The 26,793-nt window shown below is 34.7% G+C and overlaps 1 long non-coding RNA gene and 1 other non-coding gene across 3 annotated transcripts in view; both read left to right on the top strand.

Annotated features, from left to right (window-relative positions):
• Positions 1–26,793, top strand: part of LOC129397456 (uncharacterized) — a 596,722-nt gene that overhangs the window by 368,592 nt on the left and 201,337 nt on the right. The window lies entirely within an intron of this gene.
• On the top strand, positions 3,002–3,108 carry LOC112439368 (U6 spliceosomal RNA). Its single transcript, XR_003027665.1, has one exon. It is a non-coding gene; the product is annotated as a U6 spliceosomal RNA (small nuclear RNA).

The raw sequence follows: 26,793 nt of genomic DNA, 5'->3' as shown, positions 1-26,793 counted from the left end.
CACTGCAACCTCTGCCTCCTGGTTCGAGCAATTCTCCTGCCTCAGCCTCCCAAGTAGCTGGGATTAAAGGCATGCGCCACCATGCCTGGCTAATTTTTTTGTATTTTTAGTAGAGATGGGGTTTCGCCATATTGGCCAGGCTGGTCTCGAACTCCTGACCTGACCTTGTGATCCACCTGCCTCGGCCTCCCAAAGTGCTGGGATTACAGGCGTGAGCCACTGCACCTGGCCTAAATTATATTTTTATAAGTAAAAATATTTAAAGAATACTAAGTATTAATATGATCTTAAAATCATTGAAATTCAGTTTTAAGAGCCAGATCTCATATAAATATAATAAATTCTACCTAAATTTTAGGCTTTCTTGTCATAGGTCCTAATAGTTAACACTTATTTTGTAATGACTAAACAGAAAATATTTGATTTGTGTCAAACACATTTGTAATGGTAAAAATTTCTACAATTTAATAATGCTATTTTCAGCATGATGCTCTGGATTTTGTTTAATCTTCTATTAATATAACTTTAAATTAGAATGACATCTTTGGTTAATGACATGAGCATTATCTTCAAATGTGAGCAGCTGCCACTCATTTTAGTACTTTGTGAAATATCTAATATTCAGAATTGGTACAGTTTATTACTATAATCCTTTTATATTGAATATTCCTACACATTTTATGACATAAGAACCATTCTTATATAAATTAAATAGAAACTAAACTACTAAAATATTTTTATATTTTTACTTTATTAGTATAAAATACTAAAACCACATATTTGAACAATGATTAAAATGTTTATAATTATTTTGAAAATACAATTCAAACAGCCAATCAAAAATATATTAGATGCTCTTCTATCTTAGACACTAGTAACATTAGTAAAATAACATTTATACAGCATAATTTTACTACAGTAGCCATTCTGTCAACATATAATATAGAGGACATAGTTATGTTTTGGTTCTAGCTACCTCAGGAACTTGAATACTTTTAAATCTATGCTTCTTTATTGGAAATCCAGTAATGTGAAATAGTTTTTAAACTTTTGAAACAATGAGAAAACGGCAGATCAAAGTTTCCAAATTTGCCCCTATGGACCCGGAATCCAGGCTTGCTCCAGCTGACCCTCTTTGAAAGCCTGCTTTCTGTGGACTCAAGCTCCAGGGCTGTTTCTACAGATCCTGTCTCTGGGCTTGTCCAAGTGGATCCTGGAACCAGGTTGGCCTCCACAGATTAAGGCACCAGACCTGCTCACCTGTGAAACCTATCAGCAGGCCCATCCACAGACCCTACGAGGCAACCTGCTCAGAATCTCTGGCTGGTGAAGAAGTTTTCCTGCTAAAGCCAGTTTGCAAAGATTTAAAATAAGTGACTACTTCTTCAAAGGTGTAGATGTCAATGAAATGCTACAAGGATCACAAATAACCAAGAAAACATGACACCACCACAGAAACAAAATAACTCACTAGAAACCAATCCAAAATAAATGGAGAGCTGTGAACTGCAAGGCAAAGAAAAGTCAAAATAATCTTAAGAAGCTCAGTGAGCTATAATACAGATAGACAACTAAACAAAAATCAGAAAAACAATACATGAATGAAGGAAGAAGTTTTCTGAAGAGATATTTAAAAAATACCAAATAGAAATTCAGGAACAGAAGAACACAATGACTGCACCAAAAAACTCAATAGAGAGCTTCAATAGTGAAAGAATCAGTAAACTTGAAGAAAGTCATTTGATATTACTCAATCATATGAACACTATAAGTGTATTTCTCAGCAGAAACCTTGCAGGTCAGAAACAGAGGGATAATATATTTGAAACGTTAAAAGAAAAAAAAACAGCCAATGAAGACTGCTATAATCAGCAAAACTGTCATTGCAAAATAAAGAAGAGAAATAGACTTCTTAGACAAACAAAAACTGAGGGTATTTGGCACTACAGACCTGCCTTACAAGAAGTGTAAAGGAAGAAGTAAAATTATCTCTGCAGATTGCATAATCTTATATCTAGAAAATCCTAAAGACTACACAAACAAAAATTTGTTAGAATTAATAAATTAGGCCAGGTATAGTGGCTAAAGGCTGTAATACAAGCACTTTCAGAGGCTAACATGGGAGCCCGAAGTTAAAGGCCAGCCCTGGCAAAATAGCAAGACCCAGCCAGGCTCTACACACACACACACACACACACACACACACAAATAAAAATTTAAAAAATTAAAAAAATAACCAGGCAGTGTGGTGCATGCCTATAATCCTAGCTACCCAGGAGGCTGAAATGAGAGAATTGTTTGGACCGAGGAGTTTGAGACTGCACTGAGCTAAGATTGTGCCACTACTCTCTAGCCTGGGTGACAGAATGAGGCCTCATCTCTCTCTCTCTCTCTCTCTCTCTTTCTCTCTCTCTCTTTTTAAAGGAACCAATAAGTGAATTTAACAAAGTTGCAGAATACAAAAATCAATGTGCAACAAAATCAATTATATCTCCATACACTAACAACAAACTATCTGAGAAGAAAATTTAGAAAACAACCTTATTTTTACAAAAGCATAAAAAAGAATATAATACTTAAGAATAAACTTAACAAAGGAGACAAAGACTTGGACACTGAAAATTACAAAACATTGCTGAAAGAAATAGTAAAAGACAAAAACACGTAGAAAGATATCTTATGTTCATGGAGTAGATGATGTAATATTGTTAAATTATCCATATTACTCAAGCCAACTGAATGCAATCCCTATCAAAATATCATTTTTTGCAGAAAGAAAAAAGTTATACTGAAATACATATGGAATAACAAAAGACTCCAAATAGTCAAAACAGTTTTGAACAGGAAGGACAAAGCTTGAAGTATCACCCTTCTGGATTTCAAAACTTACTATAAAGAAACAATAATTAAAATAGTATGATATTAGTATAAAAATAGAACAACGGAACAGAATGGAGAACCAAGGATTAAACCCACACATATATGGTCAAATAGTCTTTCAGTGCTTGTTTCAGCAGAACATATACTAAAATTGGGATGATACAAAGAAGATTAGAATGGCCCCTGTGCAAAGATGACATGGACTTTCATAAAGTGTTCCATATTTTTATCCCTCTGAAAGCACCTAGAAATGATGCCAGCTATACTCAACCTACACCACAGTTAAAAGGACAACAGACCTCTCAGATGGGAAAGGGAACCAGAACAAGAACTCTGGCAATTCAAAAAGCCAGAGTGTCTCCTTACCTTTGAACAAACACATTATCCCCCCAGGCTGATAGTTCTTAGCCAGTTTGAAATAATTGAAATGTCAGATAAATAATTCAGAATGTGATGGTAAGGTAGCTCATTGAGATCGAGGAGAAAGTCGAAACCCAATCCAAGGGATCCAAAGAATCTAGTGAAATGATTTATGAGCTGAAAGATAAAATAGCCATTTTAAGAAAGAAGCAAACTAAACTTCTGGAACTAAAAATTCACTACAAGAATTTCATAATACAGTTGGAACCATTAACAGCAGAATAGACTGAGCAGAGGAAAGAGACACAGAGCTCGAAGGCCAGTTCTTCAAATTAACTCTGTCAGATGAAAATAAAGAAAAAATAATTTTTTAAATCAATAAAACCTCCAAGAAATGTGGAATTATGTAAAAAAACAAATTTATGACTCACTGTCGTTTCTGAGAGAGGAGAGAGAATAAGCAACTTAAAAAACATTTTCGAGTAGATAGTCCATGAAAATTTTTCCAATCTTGCAGAGACTGATATGCATATTCAAGAAATACAGACAAACCCTGTGACATATTATATAAGGCAACTATCACCAAGTCACATACTCATCAGATTCTCCAAGGTCAATGTGAAAGAAAAAATATTAAAGGCAGCTAGAAAGAAAGATCAGGTCACTTACAAAGAGAAACCCATTAGGCTAACACTGGATTTCTCAGCAGAAACCATAAAACTAGAAGATGTTGGGGGGCTATTTACAGCATCCTCAAAGAAAAGAAATTCCAACCAAGAATTTCATATCTCACAACACTAAATTTCATATATGAAAAAGAAATAAGATACTTCTCAAACAAGCAATCACCAAGGAAATTTATTACCACCAGACCAGCCTCATAAGAGGTCCTTAAGGCAGTGCTAACCATGAAAATGAAGGATTGACACTAGCTACCAAAAAATCAACTTACAGACATGGCCACAGGCAATATAAAGCAATTACACAATTAAATCTACAAAACAACCAGCTATCAACATAATTACAGGATAAAAATGTTATGTACCAATAATAACCCTGAATGTAAGTGGTCTAAACACCCCACTTAAAAGGCATAGTGAAAAGCTGGATAAAAAGACAAGATCCAACTGTATGCTGTATTCAAGAGATACATCTCACATGTAATGACAGCCCATAGGCAAAGAGTAAAGGGGTGGAGAAAGATCTACCATGCAAATGGAAAACAAACAAAGAGCAAGTCACCATTATTAAATCAGATAAAACAGACTTTAAACCAACATCAATCAGGAAGGGCAAGGATGACCATTACATAATAAAAGGCTCAATTCAGCAAGAAAATTTAACTGTCCTAAATATATACACACTCAACATTAGAGCCCCCAGATATATAAAGCAAGTTCTTCTTGGCCTATACAAATTTTTAGAAAGCTGCAATAACAGCAAAGGGCTTCAACATCCCACTGACAATGTTAGACAGTTCATCAAAGCAGAAAACTAACAAATAAATTCTTAAACTCAACACTTGACCATTTGGACCTAAAAAACATCTATAAAATATTCCACCTATAAACTACAGAATATATTCTTCTCATACACACACAATATATTCTATGATTTAACACATGCTCAGTCATAAGAAGAGTCTCAGTAAATTCAAAAAATTAAAATTATACCAAGCACAATCTCAGACCATAGTGCAATACAAATAGAAATCAGTACCAAGAAGTTCTCTCAAAACTTCATTAGATATGTAAATTAAACAACTTGCTCCAGAATAATTCTTGGGTGAAAAAATGAAATTAAGGCAAAATTTAAAAAATCTTTCAAATTATTGAAAATAGAGAAAAACCTACCAAGATTTTTGGGATGCATTTAAAGCAGTGTTAAAAGGTTTATAGCACTAAATGTCTTCATCAAGAAGTAAGAATGATCTCAAATTAACAATGTAACGTTGCACCTAGAGGAACTAGGGGAAAAAAAAGCATAAGAAAAGAAATAACTAAAATTACAGAGGAAGTGAATGAAATTGTGATGTAAATATCCATACAAAAGATCAATAAAATCATGAGCTTGTTATTATTAATAGACCACTACCTAGATTAACAAAAAACAAGGCTGAAGATTCAAAGAAGTGCAATCAGGTGACAAAAATGACATCATAACTGATCCTACAGAAATACAAAAGATCTTCAGAGATTATTATTAATGACTCTATGTACACAAATTAGAAAATCAAGAGGAAATGGGTAATTCCTGGAAACACACAACCTCCCAGAATGAACCAGGAAGAAAAACCTGAACAGACCAACAAGAAGTTCCAAAACTGAATCAGTAATAAAAAAACTGAGCAACCAAAAACAAACAAACAAAAATCACTGGACCAGATGGAAGATGGATTCACAACTGAATTGTACCAGACATACAAGGATTAAATGGTATCAACTCTACTGAAACTATTCCAAACAATCGAGGATGAGGGGCTCTTCCTTAACCATTCTAGAAAACCAGCATCATTCTGATACCAAAATCTGATAGAGACACAATATAAAAAGAAAACTACAAGCCAATACCCCTGATGAACATAGACATAAAAAATCCTCAACAAAATACTCGCAAACTTAATCCAACAGCACATTAAAAAATTAATTCACCATGACAAAGTAGGCTTATTTCTGGGATGCAAGGTTGTTTCCACATATGCAAATCAGTAAATGTAATTCCCCATATAAAATATTAAAATACAAAAACCATATGATTATCTCAATAATTGTAGAAAAAGCCTTCAATAAAATATAATATCCTATCATATTATAAACCCTCAACAGACTAATCATTGAAGGAACATATCTCCAAATAATAAGAGCCATCTATATCAAATCCAGCCAGCATCATACTGACCAGGCAAAAGCTGAAACCATTTCCTTTGAGAACTGAAACAAGTCAAGAATGCCCACTCCCACCACTCTTGTTTACCATAGTACTGGAAGTCCTTGATGGAGTAATCAGGCAAGAGAAAGAAATAAAAGGCATCCAAATAGAAAAATAAAAAGATTAAAAGTCCCACTACCTCTCTTTACTGATGATATGACTCTATAGCTAGAAAACTCTAAAGATGCTGCCAAAGGGCTCCTGGACCTAGTAACATCAGTAACGTTTTAGGATAAATCAATACATAAAAGTCAGTAGCATTTCTTTACACCAATAACATTCTAGCTGAGAACTAAATCAAGGGCTAAAAGGACCAAGGTATAGCTCAGGCCATTGCTTCAGAGGGTGCAAGCACCAAGCTTTGGCAGCTTCCATGTGGTGTTGAGCCTGAGGGTACACAGAAGTCAAAAATTAAAGTTTGGGGACCTCCACCTATATTTCAGAGGGTGTATAGAAATGCCTGGATGTCCAGGCAGAAGTTTGCTGCAGGGGTGGGACCCTCATGGAGGACCTCTATACATATATGTATATATTTGTTTACATACATATATTAGTAAATCATATTAGTAATATATTAGTAATAATCATAGATTATTATTTTGTTTCAGGAAGATTCTGTTAGTCCCATTATCCATTTTCATGAAATTGTCTGAAATTTGTCAAGTGAGAGCCACTTCAATCTGTCTCCAGTGTCCTTTTGCTATATTCCTATTATTTTATTTAAAATGTCCTTGCTTTATATCACAATGATATGTTCCAGACAGGTCTCGTACTCCACTGCCGTAGCTGTGGACTCATTCATTTCTCTATGGAGCTCTGGCTTCTGTTAGTAGGGTATAGTATACAGAAACTAACATGTAAAAGTAAAATGATGGTTGCCAGGGGCTGGGTAGTGTAGGGAAATGGGGCATTAGTGTTTTATGGGTAAAAAGTTTCAGTTTGGGAAAATGAAAAAGTTCTGTACAACAATGTGAATGTACGTAACATCACTGAACTGTACTCTCAAAAGTGGCTAAGATGATATAATCTATCTATCATCTTACATAATACATAATACATAAACTATTATGTATAATTTACTATAATAAAGAAACATGGACTATTAAAAAAGGGAAACTAATATATGAGAAATAAGTTTGCTCATTGCTATACAGGCATCTTTATTTTTAGTCCCTTTTAATAGAAAGAACTACAAAATATAGACATGCATATATCCATATCTATATCTCTTATCAATAGCTATAATTTTATTCATATATTAAAATCTATGCATTCATACTATTACTTCCATTTAAATTTATTATAACAGAGGTTATTCTTATATTTTTCTTTTTATATTTCTAATTCCATTCTCCAACTGGCAGTAATGTGGCTTTCATTTTTCTCAGCATTACTCACTCATATGCTCAATCCTAAGATCCACAGATAGCAATTTTAGAATTGCTAATCCATACTACTGTGAACTGGGCTCCTTTTAATTCCTGACCCCATAGTGATTTTAATTTGAGTCAAATCACAAAAATCAGACATGCATACATACAGTTCTTTTCCCATTGTGTTAAATGTGTAAAAAATCTGTTCATTCGCACTTCTTTTTTCTTGCTAAACTATTATCTCTAAGAAGGTGCTAGTTGATTTAGAAAAAAGATATACATCTTTGTTATCACTGTTCACATCTGTCTGTTTCATTTGTTAGGCAATGACAGTTGCTACATGAGTATCATTTAAAGCATTAGTGATACTTTTTTGGGTGGTGTATATGAAATAACTAAATGATATTCAAAGCTTATGATTAATCAGCTACAGGCATAGTGCATCTCCCTGGGCAATTACTGTATATTCTGAATGTCAGCATAGCTTATGTGTCTTCCTCTTTTGTTACGTATAATTTTGAAAACCTAATTTAGATTAAAGCTTTATTATGTTGTAAGGCAGGGGGAAAAGGGAGCCTTAGTAATAATCAAACCTTGTATCTATGCATTTCAATGTCTATTAATCTCTAGGAAGGTGCTCTTCCCTTACATACAAATAAAAGCAAATAAGTCACTAATGTACAATACCATGGCAGTGATCACACCCTGGAATTCCATCTATTAAAATATAATATGGTCATGGCATACCATCTACACAAAACCCAACACAGCTCATCACCCTTTACTAGGAAAACACTTTCTCTACTCTATCACATCTCAGCTGTCACTCACTGTGACTGAGCTAAACAATTTACAGTAATAAGTACATATTTTCCCCAAAGCATGCATTCTTTCCTCAAATCAGCCTCCAACTTGTTTTTTACCTCACTCAATGAGTTGTTCATTTCTAGTTGCTATTTATTGAAATCCAAGTAGCCAACAGACTTGCTGTCCATTATGTTGATCCTGTCTCATACAGGGGCCATACAACAAGGTAAGAGCAGCTTTTTTGAGAGGACAAAACTCATATGTCTGGATAAGTGTTATTTAAATAGTTTTTAGGCAAATGTTTCAACTGAATTCAGGTAGGCAAAGATTATTATGACTAATGGGTTAAACTTTGGCTGTAGCTTGGGTAGGATTTGGAGAGTGAGAAGGCACAAGGAGGGGACTCTAGGGGGAAGGACTTGTGGGTAAGGGCAGAGGGGAGAAAACCTCTTTTATATTTTCCTCAGGCAGCTCAAATGCCACATGTCCCAAACTGAATTTATCCTCCATCCTGCCTCAAGGCTCCTTCTCTTCCAACTCCCTATGTCTGTGCATGCAGCATCTCCTCTCTAGTCTACTTCGGTAAACTAGGATTCATCCGAGTGTAAATGATTTCACTCCGTTTACTTCTGCGTCTCCCACATTCTATCAGCTAGACAATTACATAGTCAACTATATAGTCTGACAGAATCTTCACACTTTTTTTCCCTTGGTGTGACACTATAAATACATCCATATTTTCCTCTGCAGCCTCGTCACTAATGATTACCCTTTCTGCTCTGTCTGTGCAGAACTATTCAGAACTCTCAGATGTTTCACACATTCTCTCCATTTTGAATCCTTGTAGCTGGCTCTCTGGCTTTCAGGACTCAGCTCGTGCGTTATCTCCCGTGAGAAGCATGCCCTTCTTCTGCACTTGCCCACCTTAACTTAGATCCATGGCAACTCTCAGCACATTCTATAGCAATTGTCTGATTATTTCCCAGATTTTCCAACTGTCATGTGAATATTTATAGGCCTTATTTGTCTTAGGATCCCCTAGTACACTTGTACATGACAGGCATTAGGAGAGGAAACATATACAAAAATTAAACCTCATTATTAATCCACTTCAGAACTTCAATGAGATCTTACTTGTTTTTTACCTTTAACAAATATTTAAAATATAATTCTCAGTTATGTTAGAGATAGGGTGTAAAACAAAAATTTTATACTTTCAAAATTCAAATAATGACAAAATGAACAGTTTATTCACCATAATCCTAAACTTTGGTCAGGTAACAAAGCAGAATAGAGGTTAATCTTACCTCGGTTACTCAGATGCTTTGGATCCGTATTCATGGCTCTGAAAGTCAGACAATGGATAACAATGCCACATGTTTGAATGTTAGCTAATCGACAACAGCCTAACTCCAGTAACCATGCTCCCAAGAATGAAACTCATCCAGTGCCTAAACCTCCCCATTCTGAAAATCTGTCAAATCTTTAACTACTTCCTCTAACGTCTTGTTTTGCTTAGAGTGACTATAATATATAAATAAGTACATCTCTCCCATTCACAAGCAATCAATAAAGTTGTTTGTTTTTTCTCTAGATAATAAATGGTCTCCTCCTTCAATAGGTAAAGAAGTCTCTCTCATGCACTCTGGTGGAGGGTAAATTGTCAGTTTTTCTAGAAAAAGATTTAGAAAAATACATTAAGGACTTTTGAAAGCTCAAATTTATTAATCCAATAGTTTTCTTCTGGGAAAATATCTGAGAAAAAAATTAAAAATAAAATCTTAATTATAGAGACATTCATTGCTGGGTTATTTATATTAACACAAAATTTAAAATGGCTTCAATGGCAAACAATAGAAAATGGCCAAATAAATTATAGACTATTACTTGAATAAGATGTTAAATAGACATTAAATAAGGTTTTCAAAGACTTTCAAATTATATTAGACCATGCTCATCTGATAATTAATAAGTAAGTAATAGCAGGGGATTTAGAGATTTTCTATGTTATGTGATCTTGAACATGGGCATATGTGTATCTGTAAAATATTAGAAACACATAAATCCCAAGAGTTTTAGAATTTTCACTCCTTGGTGGGATTACACATGAATTTTTTATGAGCAATTCTACATATTTTTCAAATCTTTTTACAATAAGTATTATACTTGTATTAGTCAGGGTTCTCTAAAGGGACAGAACTAATAGGATAGATGTACAAATAAAGGGGAGTTTATTAAGGAGTATTGACTCACACGATCACAAGGTGAAGTCCCACGATAGGTCGTCTGCAAGGTGAGGAGCAAGGAAACCCGTCCGTGTCCCAAACCTGAAAAGTAGGGAAGCCAACAGTGCAGTGTTCGGTTTGTGATGGAAGGCTGGAGAGCCCCTGGCAAACCACTGGTGTAAGTCCAAGAGTCCAAAAGCTGAAGAACTTGGAGTCTGATGTTTAAGGGCAGGAAGCATTCAGCACAGGAGAAAAATGAAGTCCAGAAGACTCGGCAAATCTGCTCTTTACATCTTCTGTCTACTTGATTTGAGCCATCCTGGCAGCTATTAGATGGTACCCACCCAAATTGAGGGTGGGTCTGCCTTTCCCAGTCCACTGACACAAATGTTAATCTCCTTTGGCAACACCCTCACAGACACACCCACGAACAGTACTTTGCACCCTTCAATCAAGTTGCCACTCAATATTAACCATCGCAATGCTTAATATTATAAAATACTTATTTTAAAAGACCATAGATTAATTGTAAAATCAATTGTGAAATCAATTAATCAATCTATAGTCTTTTTAAATAAATATTTTTGTGATATTAAGATAATATCCCAGATGATTAAATTAGAATACAATACATGAGCCCACAGAACAATGGGATGCCAACCCCTATTCCTTCTTGTTCCTTGGAATTTTTGCTCCTTTGGGCTTAAGATGGCTCTGAGTGGAGCTACCTATCAACTGTATTCTGGGGATCCTGAAGGCTGCTAAATTACCTTAAAAAATGTAATTTGCCACCAAAACAATGAGCTTTATTTTTTTAGACTGCATAGTTGATTGGATAAACAAAATTCTACCTACTCCCATTACTTTGTATCTGCTCCTTATATAATAATAATAATAATCCATGAATTACTACATAAATGTATGCCACTTTCTTTTCTTATCTGGCTTCTCCCTTAAATTAATTAACTGGATTCTTTCCTTGAATCTTCCAAATGAGGAGAGCCATACTTACATAGTATCTTTCTGGGAGTCACATGTTTTTTCCCTGAGAAGAGTGGTGGGTGTTCTCAGATTATTCTACCTTAAACTCATTATCTATCTTCAATCTCAATCATGTCCTTAATTCTGTGAAGTGATCCCTTGAAGTTAATCTATCTACTGTACCTTCAGAGAGAGAGAAAGAGAAAATTCTAAAGCCATGTTTCCTGGTTTGAAATTCTGACTCGCTTATTTACTAACTGTGCAACTTTGTGAAAACTACTTAATCACGTATTTGCCTGTGTATTCTTATTTATTAAGTGAGGAGGACAAAAATTCACCCTAGTGTTGAATAATTTATTTCAAATAAAGTACTTGAAATAGAGCTCCTCATAAAGTAAACATGACATAAATGCTATCTATTGTTATTATTATTCAAAATTTCTTTTTCTCTGGATACTTCTCATTCAAATGTAAGCATCCATATGTTTCTTCCACCTTAAAAAAACTACCTTTATTGCACATCTGTCTTCAGTGAGCATTCTGTTTTTTATTCCCTTTCATAGCCCACCACCTCATGTCTGTATTTGCAATCGTTAAGTATCTGCCGCCTCCTACTAACATCACTTATGTACACATCAAGAGTTATAATCTGGCTTTAGAGGCAATCAAACTACTGAGCAATCTTTTTAGCTAAGACCAACAAAAAACTCCTCAACTAATAGAATTCTTACACCTCTGACTTCTCTGTATCACTTGACAGTGTTGAAATGTTTTCTTCTTCTGTAGTGCTGTCTGGTTTTCTTTTATTGACCATAATGTTCACCTTCCTTTATGGGTCCATTTTTCCTTGCTTTTGCCTTAAATTCTGATGGTCCCCAGGGCTCTTTCCTAGGATTTCCTTTGTAATAATCATGTTTAGTTTGATTCACTAAACAATCTCTTTTCTGATCTGGCTTCTCACTCAATTTAGTTTATTTACATTAAAATTAATTTGTAAAAGCCATTTTGAGATGACTCCCAAATCTGTATCTCAACTTTATTTTTTAATCTCTGTCCAGAGTTTATGACTCATATATCCATCTGTCTATTGGACATCTCTAGTTAGCACTCTAGCTCAAAATGTCAGGGTCTATCTTGCAGTTCTCCAAACTGATCCCATTTTCTACTAATTGTGTGCCTTTGTTTATTCCTTGGCTGAAATCCCCTCTGAATTCCTTCTTAACCATTATAACATTTACAAATTCTTCAGGGCTGGACTCTTCTCTGAAGCTGGAGTGTCTACAATGTATACTGATATATCCTCTTCTGGGCTCATAGCTCCCTTTGCTTATCTCTATCGTAGCGTTTATCTCCTTTGCTAGATTGTTTGCTTTGTATGGAAACTGATTTCTTTTTGCATATTTGTATTTCATAAGCTTAGCAGAGTATCTGGCAAATAGGAGGAGTTCAATACCTATTTTCTGAACAAATATGAGAAAAAAAGCTATTGTAGTGACATATCATGTTCTGTTGAACTCGATGAGGATAAAACACTTTGGGTTATCCCTTTAGATGCTAAAGCAGGGGTCAAGTCTGGTATGCTACAGAAAGAGCAAGGAGTTGTGTGGATAAAGCAGAGAGAGTGAAGGGAAGATTGGTAAGTGATGAGGTCAGAGAGGCAATGGGAGTCAAATCATGCACCGCAGTTTAGGCAAAGGGCAAGACTTTGGCTCTAACTCTGAGTAAAATGGTAAGAATGGAGAGGATTTTGATTTATAGCTTGACAGTATTTGGGAATAGGCTATAAAAGGAGGGGAAGAGCAGAGAGAGGAAAGCTGGGCCAAAGATAGAGGCAAGAGACCAGTTGGAGAACTGTGATGATAACTCAGGTGAGAAATAATACATTAGAAAGGAGTCAATATGTGTACAGACTCCATCCACTTCTAACATCTCTACATTTGCTGATAATCTCTACATCCACTTCTACATTAGAAATAGCTGGAAGTAGATGGAGTCTGTAGACATATTGACAGCAGAGCCAATAGGATTATTGACTAAAAGGATGTGGGTATGTAAGTGAAAGGAAGGAATGACTTAGGGAGTATGTGCTTATTCATATATAAAATGTATTTTTCAGTGTCAGATTAACTTACTTCCTAGAGACCCTAGCATTTAAAATGTATGTTATAAGAAACGTGATGATTCTGGAGCCAGAAATATATTTCATGACTGATGGTGGAATGTGGAATAAGACAAAAATTAGAGTCTTTTGAAGAAATTAAAAGAAAAAATTTATTTGGAATCTTGTAAAGTATGCATACAAACCAAACCTAATTATAGTTGAGGAAAATTGTAGAGGAAAATATGATGATAATTATTTAGGAAAAAAATTAGAAACTCACTACAATGCCATACTTTTCTCAACAGAAAGGAATAGTGATTTGAAAAAAAAGCAATGCAAAAATTAGTATCTAAAAAAAAAAAAGAAAAACTTATTTAAGTAACCAAGGAAATTGTATGTTATTATTTACATAAAGTGTAAAAACTTATCTCTTACTACTGAGAGAATACTTTTCACTTAGGAAAAGAAATACATAATTAAATACTTTATTCCTTTAAAACAAATATATAAAAGTCACTAAAGAAAATTTTACAAAGAAAACTAATTAAGTAGTAAATAGAAATAATATGATATATTGTGAAGTATAGCTTTAATAAAAATATGTCGTGATATATTATAGTCATATTAATTCATTTTTTAGAAGAATTTTATTATGACCTTCATGATTTCTGTTGAAATTCTTTTCATTCTAGATACTTCATTTCCTATGACAAATTTGTTTAGATAAAATAATTTTACTTCTGTTCACTTCTACAATAGAGATTTTCATTTATTTTTTAATATTTGTCTTTTACATCATGAGAAGTGATTGGAACACGAATATTTTTAATCACTGATTTTCTCTTTGGTCTATTACTTCTTTCATTTCTGGATGACAGCTTTTTTTCTCTTTTGCACTTTTATACCTTGCATTTTGAATTCTGTATGATTTTGTTACTTTTTTGACATGTTGTTCAATTAAATCATAAATATGGACAGAAGATAAAGAAAAATATTTCTTATTTTGAGTGGAATGTCAAATGTTAAGAATAATTGTGCTGCCAAGAGAAACAACACATCATATTTTACAGCCTCAAAAATCCTACAGGAAACTACATATCTCATTTTCCTTTGAGATAAAGCATTAGAACATTTCTGTTTCTCCTTTCTCTTTGCATTTTAAACAATCACAGGATTAGAGATTGAAGCACAATAGCATATTTACACTTAGCAGGTATTCACATAATTATACAGATATTCATTACGTATAATTTTTTATATAGTGTATTTAATATCGGCAGCCTTTTTATTTTTTCAAATGCTCATTAGTATAAGATTGTAATTTTATCCAAAGGTTATAGTGACATAAAAAATGACAGAAAACATTTAGTTTGGTTCTTCATTGACATTAGAATGATAAGATAGAATCACAAGATAGCTGCAGCTTTATGTGCACTGTTTTGGAGCATTTATCAATTTAAATTTTAATAAAAAACAGTTTCAAGTTATTTTAAAATAGTTTCAAGCTGGTTTAGTCTATTAAAAGGGAGCATTAATTTTCATTTACTGGTCAGTTTCTACAATCCTCCTATTCTACCTTCCAAACAACTTCTCCCATTTTTATTCTTTCCAAAATCTAGAGTTTAATTTATTGTTAGGGAATCAGCTGTAACTCACTGAACTCTTATGGTATTTCTCTTATGCAAAACTTCAATCCAATAGTAAAGGTGAGAAAGTGGGCTTGATATTAATGAAGTCCTCTGGCAATTTACTAAACAAGATAAAATAAACTTTTTGTAGGAAGGAGTGCCTTTGTCTTTAAAGAATAGTTAATTTCTAAAGAGAAAGTTAAGAGAGGAAAACAATGTGCAAAGAACAATTTCAATATGGATATGGATCATTGAAATGCAGTTCTGAATTTTTACTCAAATATAAGGTATGTATCTGGTGTTATGAAAAATAAGCTTGGAATATTAAGTTGTGATAATATGATGGAGAATTTTAAAAGTTAGAAAATGAAATTTTCATTTAGTTTAGTAGGTATTAGGGTATAATCAAAAGTTTGGTGTTTTTGTTTATTTGTTTTTGAGGTGTGGTTTTGGAAGCTTACTCTGGTTTCAGTGCCTATGATTCATTGAGGAGAGATAAAATAGAAGTAAGAGACCAACGATGAGACTCTTGTAGTGGTACAGTGAGAGAGATAATGAGGTCTTGCATGGCGGTGATGAAGATGGCAATTGGGAGGAAGGCATGGCCGCATCTGATGCTGGTTGGATGGAGGAGGTAGAGAAAGAATAACTTGATGTATTTTAGTTCAGGTACTTGGAAGAATTTAGGTGTCTTTAGTAAAATAAAATAGAAAAACAACGAAATAAAAACTGTTTGGAAGAAATGGGGATGGTAGGAAAAGATGATAACACTGTCTTGAGGCATTTTAAGTTTCAGGGACCTGGTAGCTCTACAGAAGAAAGTATCGATCAGACAGCTAGAAATGCAGAACTATAGTGCAAGAGCGGAGTAAGAACAGTGAGTATGGCTTAAAAGTCACCAGCACATAATTAATTATCAAAGCTAATGGTTCTCAAACCTATTTGAGAGGCATTAATATATATTGTTTCTGGTCTCATCTCATATCAATTAAATCTGAATCACTAGGGGTGTGGAGGAGGTAGGAATCAATGTGATTGCCCCCACAAACATATATTCAAATATGTATTATCTGTTTTCCTCTTATCTACCATATTGTCCTCTTTTTCTTCCCTAGGCAATATTATTTTGAGAGGGAGTGGATATTTATAACCCATGAAAAAGTTGAAAATACAGAACATTGGAAGCATAATACCCTTTATCTAAGTTACCATTAACATATTGTTGTGCTAGTTCCATCTTTCTTTCTCTTTCTACACACAAACATGCACACACACACACATGCGCATGCACGTGTGCACGCACACACACACACATCTTTCCTTTTTGTCAAAGCATCCAATAAAAAGCTGAATGCATCATGATACTTTATGTTTAAATACTGCAGTATACACACATATCTAAAGAATAAGGATATTTTCCTACATAACCATGACACCACTATCACCTCTAAGAAAATTAACATAATTTTGTAACATCATTGAATGCACAGACTAGCCTCATAGTTCCCTAATCCAAAAAATTACATTCACAGATCATCATAACTTGGATGTGATGTATCTGAGTTTGTCTGGGACAACATTTCCTGGTATAATTGTTAGTGGCACTTTTATTATCTTCAAAGATGTAGTAGATTGGATGATTATATATTATTTTTCCTATACAAACTTCAATCAAGCTTACTATTATTATAACTTCTAGATGTCTTTAGTCTATTCCATCTACACTAGGTCCACATCTCTTGCCTCATACAATTTGGTGTAGATTAAGTGGGTTGGTCAATTTTTGCCTCAGAGTCTTATTAACAATTCTAAGTTTTGCCCATACAACTACTTAAAGAATAGTGGAGTCACATCATACATGTATGCATTTTTTTTTTTTTTAGACGGAGTCTCGCTGTTGTCACCCTGGGCTGGAATGGCACGATCACGGCTCACTGCAACCTCCACCTCCCAGGTTCCAGCAATTCTCTTGCCTTAGCCTCATGAGTAGCTAAGATTACAGGAGCCCACCACCATGCCCGGCTAATTTTTGTATTTTTTAGTAGAGATGGGGTTACACCAGATTGGCCAGGCTGGTCTCAAACTCCTGACCTAAGGTGATCTACCCGCCTCAGTCTCCCAAAGTGCTGAGATTACAGGCGTGAGCCACCACGCTAGGCCATGTACACATTTTTAAAAATTCAATTATTGTCTCTATTATTTCACTCCATTTACATACATCCCAGAGCATGGGTGGGAGAGGGCACAGAGTTACACTTCTGTTTGATTGATTTCTGTTCTTCTAGAAACGCTTGCAGCATGAGCATATCTCCATACTGATATACTTCTTGTATTTAAAGACCCTTTCTTCACCTTATGGGCAACTTAAGGAATTTCCAAGATGATTTTTTTTTTACCATACCAGATTATTATTTTACATGTTGGCCTCAAAACCTAGATGTGACAAGAGAAGTGACTTTTTTGCCCACCTTCCTGCTCTGCTGAATTATAGGTGGGCAGATCTCTTGTAGGTTGCACTTCCCAGGCTCCAGGGATAGCTCTTTTCCATTAGGATTTAGCTATTGGAAGTTCTGTCAAATATTAGGAAACAAGTGGAAAGGAGATATCAGAGTCACCCAATGACTCCACCTCAGATAGTATGGAGGAAGTTGTCATGTCTCTTCTTTTGCTCCAGATGCTTCTAATTCAGATTCTTCTATTTACATGAGCTCCTGAATTCTGTTAATACTTCCTGATGTCTCTGCCACTTCAGCCTAAAGCAAAAAGCAGTTTCTGCTGTTGTTAATCTCTGGATTTCTCCCCTACTCCCTGATTTGAATCTCAGTCTCTTCTGTCACCTATCTAACTATGTTATCACATTAATTTTTATTTGTTTATGACTTTATTTTTCTGATTGAACCTTGATTGACAAACTTCTTATTATTGGATTAATCCCATGAGTTAGCCTTTCGAAATGGGCTTGTTAGATTGTGTTTCTTCCCATTTGAGTGCAAACACAAACATAAGCTCCGTGCAGGTGGAAAATGAGATATTACTAATAGCTGGCATGCAATGGCTTAAATTGCTTAAGTGAGCTTATCATTTACTGGATGAAGTGCCAGTCAAAGGCAAGGTTTTGGGAAAACAAGTAGCAAACTCTCCTTACCAGTATCACAGTAAGGATTTCAACAATTGTTTTTGAAATGGTTGCTTCTGACAACTTTGATGAACTTACAGAAAGACAAGTATAGGCTCACAGCTTTGAGTTCCTTGTTCATGTCAAGATTAAATAATCAGAGAGATGTTACAGGCACTATAAAAGAGTATCTTCTGTAGTAGCAGAGATGCAGACACAACTGAGGTCTTCCAAACATGATGGTCCAAATTGTGGAATTGTAGAATTATAATTTAACAGAAAGAAACCTGAAAATTATCTTATATTAAGGTTGCATATATTCAGAAGTAGTACATTGTGAAATGATATTGGCATATAATATTTGAGCAACTGCTTGAGCCAATCCTGAAAGCACAAGTAAATACCATGAAAAGGTGGCTTATACTTGTATGACATCTACTTTTTCTGTAATTCAGAAAATTACATTTCTGCTCCTTCATTAACCAACAGCTATGGCCTCATGTAGACTTTCTATGACCTGTTGATGGAGAGAGAAATGGTTGGTCTTGGTTTACAGAGACCTTGTACAATATGCTGGTACAAGCTGCAGGTGGACTGCTGCCATGTTACAGTCCCACTTAGGGGTAATCCTAGAGGATAGTGGTAAAGGTCAACCTCCCCATGGTTGACTTTTTTCCCCAGAATTTACTTGTTGTACTTCATTTGAAGTTCATTGGCTTTACAAATCACATTTGGGAGTGGGACAACGCTTTTTTTTGTGCTTAGGATGACTTTAGATAGTAAATATAGCTGTTCATTTTATGTGGAAGGAGCGATGACTTGAGGAAAAGTTCTACACTGAGTCGTGGGCAATGATTAATGTTTGTTCTCATTGGTCAGGGACTTGAAAACAACAGGATTGGAAGATTGTTGGTAAGCAGGCCTAGAATATCAAAGTCAGCATATACTTTCTCTTATCAAGGTTGACTTTACATTGTCTCTGATAAGTCTTTAATTTCTGAAGTGCAGATGCTAACATTGAGTGTTTTATGGCATGATTCTCTGTAGGTACTGGTCAATCAACTTGCAGGTGGATTACGCTGAAATTTTTTCCATTGTAAAGGTAATTTTTCCTTACTGGTATATTCATTCTTGATATGAATTTGAATTCCATGCCCACAGTACTCCTGTCAGCAGCACCACCTATGGACTTAGAGAATTCCCTATGCCCCATCATATTAGCCTGTATCACACTGCTTTTGACTTAGGAACATATTTTGCTGCAAGAGAAATGCAAAAGTAAGCTGATAGCTAGGGTGTTCTCTGGCCTAACCACAAACCCCAATACCCAGAAGCAGCAGGCCTGGTGGATAGCCCACTGAAAACAGTTATGGTACCTGATGGGAAACCAGGTGAAGTTGAGGTTTTCTCCTATGACATGTGGTATTATACTCTGAATCTGCCACCATTATATGATGCTAGTTCTCTCACAGTCAGCATTCACAGTTTCTGCGTTCAAGAAATGGAAGTGAGAAGAATTCCTCTCACCATTATACCTAATAATTCATTCACAGACATTTTTCTTTCAGTTTCTTTAAACTTGTCTAAGTGTCTACTATGGGATACAATAGATCCAGAAGTTAAAGCTGCCATGGGGTTATTTTCAGAGGCATGTTTCTTTATGCCTTTCAATTAACAGTCAGAGGAGAAATTCTAGTATTAGTAGGGTTCACTGTCCCAACTTATCAAGGAAAAATTGGATTGTTGCTGTAAAATAATAGCAAGAAATGCTACATTTGGAACTCATAGGATTCCCTTGAATTTATCAGATTACTTTCCTGGCTAATTATAGAGGCCAATATAATAAAGGTAAAACCTTCTGGAATTAAGGTCTCAGACACTCTTGAAAATAAAAAGTACTGATTAACTGATTTGAGAGTAACAGTAATATGTTAAGAGTAGAGGGAAAAGAAACGATAAATATATTAATCACACCTTTATAATTATCTCCAGAACTGAGGACTTCCGCAGCTGTGATTGTTTGTTTTGGTATGCAGGTGTGTATGTATGTGTATGTGCATATGTGTATACATACAGGCAGACATATGTATTTCAGTATATATTTTAATATATTTCACATCTATATGTAATTAAATCACTCCCCCCATACATTTATTATTTTCTTTAAGGAGTGTTAATAGTGCTTAATTTACATTTTCAGTCCTTGTGTCAACAGACGCCATGAGGTGCCACACCTGGACAGAAGTTTTCTGTAGATTCTGTATTTGAGAGAGATACAATGTTGGAGCTAGGGCAAGAGGATCTCAGTTTATATAATGAATGGTTGCCTCATGTTAGACAAAACATGACATTATTATATGTAATTTATATGTGGGTACAAAAATGTGAATGGCTGCTAAGAAAAAGGAAAAGCTAGCTGGCCTATTTTCCTTCCAATCCATTTCTGCTTCGTATATCCAGCGGAGTGATCCCTGAGTGTTTCATTTTCCAAGCCTTCGTGTGAGCTTATTTCCTACTGGACTCAGCCAGTGGAATGCACAGGTAATAGGCTGTGAGGCTAGAGAAAGGGAGAGAGGACAAGATACTTCTCTATCTCAGGCAACATCTCTTGCAGAACTGAGGCTGCTCCATGGCTCCAGCTCCCATTTCATAGTTTCACCTTCCATCTGATGACTCTTACTGTTAAGCTATAATGGAACATCCTGCTCCTTTTCTCCCTCTGTGTGTACGTGTGTGTGTGCATGTGTGTGTGTGTGTGTGTATGGAAGGAGAGAGAGAGAAAGTGAGAGTAATTTATGATGTATGGTCTTTTGTACCGTGTTTTCTCTCCTAAAATATATTGCAAAATTTTATATATCATTACATAAAAGCTACATAATTCTTTCCAATTGTGGCACAATACTCTGTTATATTTAATTATTCCAATAATTTGTGGACTTTTAGGTGGTTTCCAGTGTCTTCCCGTTGCTATCAAAGCTGCAGATCATATCCTTGCACATACACCATTATGTTGAAGGGATATGTACACCTAAAAATATTTACCTAAAATTAGATTTGCTGGGTCAAAAGTCGTGTACATTATTAATTTTGAAAGATACTGCTTTCCACAGAGGTTGTACACGATTACAAATGGAATGCTTATTTCCTCACACTCTTATCAACAGTACGTTACAAAACTTTTGATCTGATGAGTGAAACATAAAATGTTATTGTACTTTATGTTTTTAAAAGAGTATCTTGAATTCTGTACTTATTGATGGATTTTTGAACCCTTTATGTTGGGAAAAATTTTTTCTCACTTATGGAAATATGTGACACAAGACTTCCATTTGCACAATAATGACACTTCCTGTGTAAAATCCCGTCATCAGCAATAGGTAGAAAATGCTGGCTTGTATTAGCTTTGCGTCTGTTATCTGTAAAATACTACCTAAAGATTAAGAGAAACCATCAGTGAGGATTAAAAAAATACAAATATGTGCATTATAGACATGTACCACAATATTTTATTGTTAGTGTCATGGAAGTTTAAGAGATGAAAGTAATGAAAAGGTTCAAATGTTGCTTAGAAATCAAGACAATGAGGGCCTAAAATGTACCTGCCAGTTGATGCATGAACATTGGAGAGAACAATCCATTTTAAAAGCACGGCAGGCTGAAATCATTGTTTGAAGTATCTGAAGACACTTTCAACTTTCGAAAAAGTGTGGTCTTAAGGAGTAGAGCGATAGGCATCATTAAGATTACATAGCCTGAAATGTAATTGAACCAATTAACATGACTTTCAGATATTCTCCAACAATGAAAGCATATAAAATAAATAACCAGATTTGGACTTGGTGAGAGAAAAGATGATAAGAGTAAGGGATTCTAGGGTGGCAGTAAGATAATAGTTGAAATGCAAAACCACAAGGGTCATGCATTCAAGCTGGGAAGTGAAATAAGTGACCTAAAAACCAGAGAAATCAAATAAATTACTCTGAAAGGGTTGAGAAACTGGAAGTTATGAGAAGATGAACAACAAGGTAAGTGGAGTGTGAGAATAAAATACATGTAGGGTGAATATCTCATAGTTAGAGGAGTGTTTCAGAATTTCCAGTTTTACATGCATACCATTATGACGAAGTCCACATGATGACTGAAATAGTGTGGAGTATAGGCCATTGATGTTACGAGTATTGAGTGACTGGGAACTCAGTATCTGTGTGACCTGTATCTGTGCTGTATTATTCCAGGTAAATTCCTGTAGCTGCCTAACAAAAAACCCAGAAAACTGTGTGTGACTATTGGGGTCAGCAGGTAGCAAAGAGGCTGCTTATCATGACCCTTGACCTATTAGGAGTGTTGGAGTGGGAGAGAAAAAGAGTGAAAGTGAGAGTTGAGCAATCCTGACACAAGTTGTGTAAGTGTGGTCTTCAGAGAAAAATCAGGTTTCACTTAAGGAAAGGGAATAGTATACTTGAAAAAGTTGTACCAGAAAGGATATATGTAATGATTAAGACAACATACTTTAATATGGCAGACTAAGGTTGCATATCAAGTCTACCATTTACTAATTGTATGACCAGGGGCAAATTACTTTAACTCTATAATGTCTAGCTTCCTTATGTACAATCTTAATACAATAATAGTACCTACCTCATATATTTGTATGAATAAAATGTAGCTCAATAATCAACAATAATAATCTTTAGAGATATAATAACTAGTGTGTAGGCACCATGTGAGATAGCCTGTGTAGAGGAAAAAAATGTATAAAATAATATGTGGAAGATGGGCTTTATTGATTAGGGCAGTGAGTTTCAATGAGGAATAAACAGTAAGAACTAAGTTGAGAAGAACTCTGTTTGGTAAGAAGTAGCACTGACTAGGCAACAACTTTTTATAGAAGAGTATGGAAGCATACATGGTCCACATGCATGGGATCAATAAATATAGTTAATATATATTGGACATGTTTTGGCAGTGTGAGACTTTGTAGAGTTGTCTTATACTTAGACACTTAGAGATTTCTTCCCAATTTGGGGATGAAGCCAGTGACAGGGCAAGAGAGTATGTTGATTGATATGTTTACATGGCAATTTGTGTTTATGGGTTATCTTTATTCCTAAATAATGTATATCAGCAGACTAAAAGGCCAACCAGTAAATAAAAAAATTCAGGGGCAGCGTAAGTACTAGATGTGAAAAAATGAAAATTTGGGTCACTGGTATCTTGTCAGTGGTGCATTGATTTTGTACACACTAAAGTTGTAAATGAAAACATTTTTCTTAGTATTTAGAAATGTGGTTTGTTACATGATGCATTAAAGTATAAAGTGTATATTTTTTACTCCACTTCCTCCAGCAATGCAACATTTCATTTACATTAATAAAATTAATTAGGTGCTTCAATTACTTTCTTCTTTTGCAACTTACAAATGCTCTTAGAAAAATTACAAAGACCATTTTAGTATCCTTTGGTCACCTACATTGATGTTCTCCTTTTCCTCTCCCTTCTCCTTTCCCAGTGTGTCTCTCATTTTCTCTTTCTTTGCTGGAGAAGTCATTTTCTCCATTCTGTCCTCTTCTGGGTATGGAAACGTAAATGCTGAATTACTCCAACTTAGGTAACCCTTAGGATAATTTTTTAAGCAGCAGGAAACAGGGCTATCTGGCTGTGCAGATAATGATATCAGCTGCTTCCTTCCAAAACAACAGGTGCTTTGGCATAAAAATGTATATCATCATACTGAGATGATGACATCAGTTCATACTTCAGCTTAATTATAAACTACCTCCATTAATCCTCAAATAATTAAACATTTTGTGTGTGCAGCAAGGTGAAATGTAAAGTTAAAGGTGCCTGGCTCTTTATTATAGGGATTTAAAAATGTCTGTTTTCTATGTGCATTTCTTTGTACACAAACAAAATAAAAATTTCAAAAATCTTTAAAGTGTATTTCAAAAGTTATACTTTGTTTTCACCAGAGAAACATAAAGGATGAAATAACTAATAAGCGGTGATAATTTCTTATGTTTAGAAGAGGAATGAAACTATCCAGAAAGTCTGAAAACCACTACAAAGAATGAAAATAGCTATGTCAGCTTTATGTGATTAAGAATTAATGGTTCAACCTTTTAAATTGAGAAATATTAAATATTTGAAGCACCCTTAATAATATTTTTGTTTTTTTCAATAACAAAATGACAGATGCATGCATTTAAATTTCAATAAAAACAAATATTCAACCTAGTAGGGTCCACTGGGTGTTATAAAAATTAGGTAAACCGGATCCTTTTGTTAAAAATGAAACAACTTTTCACAAAAGAATATTTGAGTTAATGCCTATATTTTTAATAGTTGGAAACTTTAGTGAAATATTTTTGTTATATTGTTAATATCATCAAAGCCCAAATGGAATTACAAAACATAAAGCTTTCCTGATTTGGTATAGAAATGTAACAAATAAAAGATTAGTGTATTCTTTCTTTAACTTTAAGACATAAAACTGACCTTCTTTTAAACAGTTGTTACCTTTATGAGCCAGATGTGTTTCCAAGCAAATTGCTTATAGGGAATATATCAAAAGAAATAGCCATTTAAGAATCAATAAATTATGCATTTGTCATTTGTTATTAGATAAGGCTTAAGCTGACATCTTTGACATGAATACAAGTGTCACAGCACATAGTAATTACATTAACAAATTAGCAGAGGTGATTTTCTGGGCGAATGAGAGAACAGTGGCTCATAAAATTGTTTCTTATCATAAGAAGATGTTTCCACAGATTTTAATTATTTACTATACATCCATTAAAAAGTCCCCCTACCCTAGATATATTACAATTGCTGTAGACTAAATTCTGTGGAGTTCCCAGGAGTGCATCATTGTCTGTTTATCATGAGGATAGCATAACAGCTGTACAAAGTTGTTCTTAGATAGATTATTTTTTCCATTTTTTAAAATGTAACCAGCTAACAAGACTTTTCTTCTTGGTAGGCACATAATGATAAATTCATACAAGAGTTTTATTCTTTACAAGTAAAACTCAGATTGGAAATTTTCAGTGGATTTAGCTGGAACATTTGGGTGACCATATGGAGCTCTCCGTGGCGCCACGGGACCACGCAGCTATGAAATCTGATCACTAACTCCCCAGTGACAGCTGGGCCTTTACACCATCAGAAAATTTTCAGACTTCTAATTTGTCATAACTACCTCCTGTGGAAAGGAAATATGTTATGTAGCCAAATACAAAAATTCCTAGTATCTAGCACTATAAATGGTTAATTCCTTAACTATATTTTGTGAGTCACTGATGTAACTCCTACACCAGAAACATATGGGGTCTTGTTAAGTTAGGGTTAGACAACCGCTCCACCCATTCAAAAAGCCATTCTCATGGCAATGTATCCAGAAAATATTTCGTCACAGAGCTTAGGATTTTAAATACATTTAACTTTTAGTTGCTCTAAAAAAGTCAGTGATGCCACTGAGAGGTTTCATCTGAGTTCTATTTGCCTTTATTGGTCTACCTAAGTCTAACAACTCTTCATTTGAGTAGTTGAATATGGTGCTATGGCGCCCAGTCCCTGCTTCGTTCTACATAGTGTATCCAAAACGACTCTCCTGCTATGATTATTTACATTTATCAGCAGTTCACAGGCTTATTAAGCATCCCACCATGAAGAAACAAAATTGTTTTCTACCTCTCTTTCTTACTACTTATCTGGGGTTTCTCCTCAGAAATTTCCTTATAACCATTCCCATCATAGAAATAACTCCTAAGATGTTACTTGTATTTTTCTCAATTCACCGTCATTGAAGACACAAGTGACTTAAGCTTCTATTCTACTGGCCAAATTCTTTTATTTGATAGCATTTAAATGTCTGAACCCATTATTCATGTTTTAAAAAAAATCACTTGAGTTTGACTTTCTAAATGGATGACCTACTACAATCTTTAATTCAACAAAATGAAGAAAGACCATGATTGTCTTTCCTTCATCCTACTCTTTAATCCATATTTTCACTTTAGCTTTGCAGATATTGAGACTAGAATTTTAACTCATCATCAGGTATTCCATATCTATTGCAACCTAAAACTTCAAAATCTATCCATTATAATTTCATAGAATTTTTCTTATAATAATAGCTAGAATCTGCTCAGCATTTACAATTGTGCCTAGCACTATTCTAAATACTTTAAATGAACAAACTCATTTATTATGTTCAATAACCCTTTGAAATAAACACAGTTTTCATCATTTCCATTTTGAAGATGAGGAAACAATGTATCATTGGCTAAGGTTACGTAGTTTATAAATGACAAATTCAAGACTTGAAGCCAGTGTGTGTGGGTTGAGAGCCTGTGCGGTTAACCAGTATACCATGCTATCTCTCAAAGTAAGA

This window comes from Pan paniscus, chromosome 2 (genome assembly GCF_029289425.2).
Source record: "Pan paniscus chromosome 2, NHGRI_mPanPan1-v2.0_pri, whole genome shotgun sequence".
NCBI classification, from domain to species: domain Eukaryota; kingdom Metazoa; phylum Chordata; class Mammalia; order Primates; family Hominidae; genus Pan; species Pan paniscus.
This window is presented reverse-complemented; position numbering and strand designations above follow the sequence as displayed.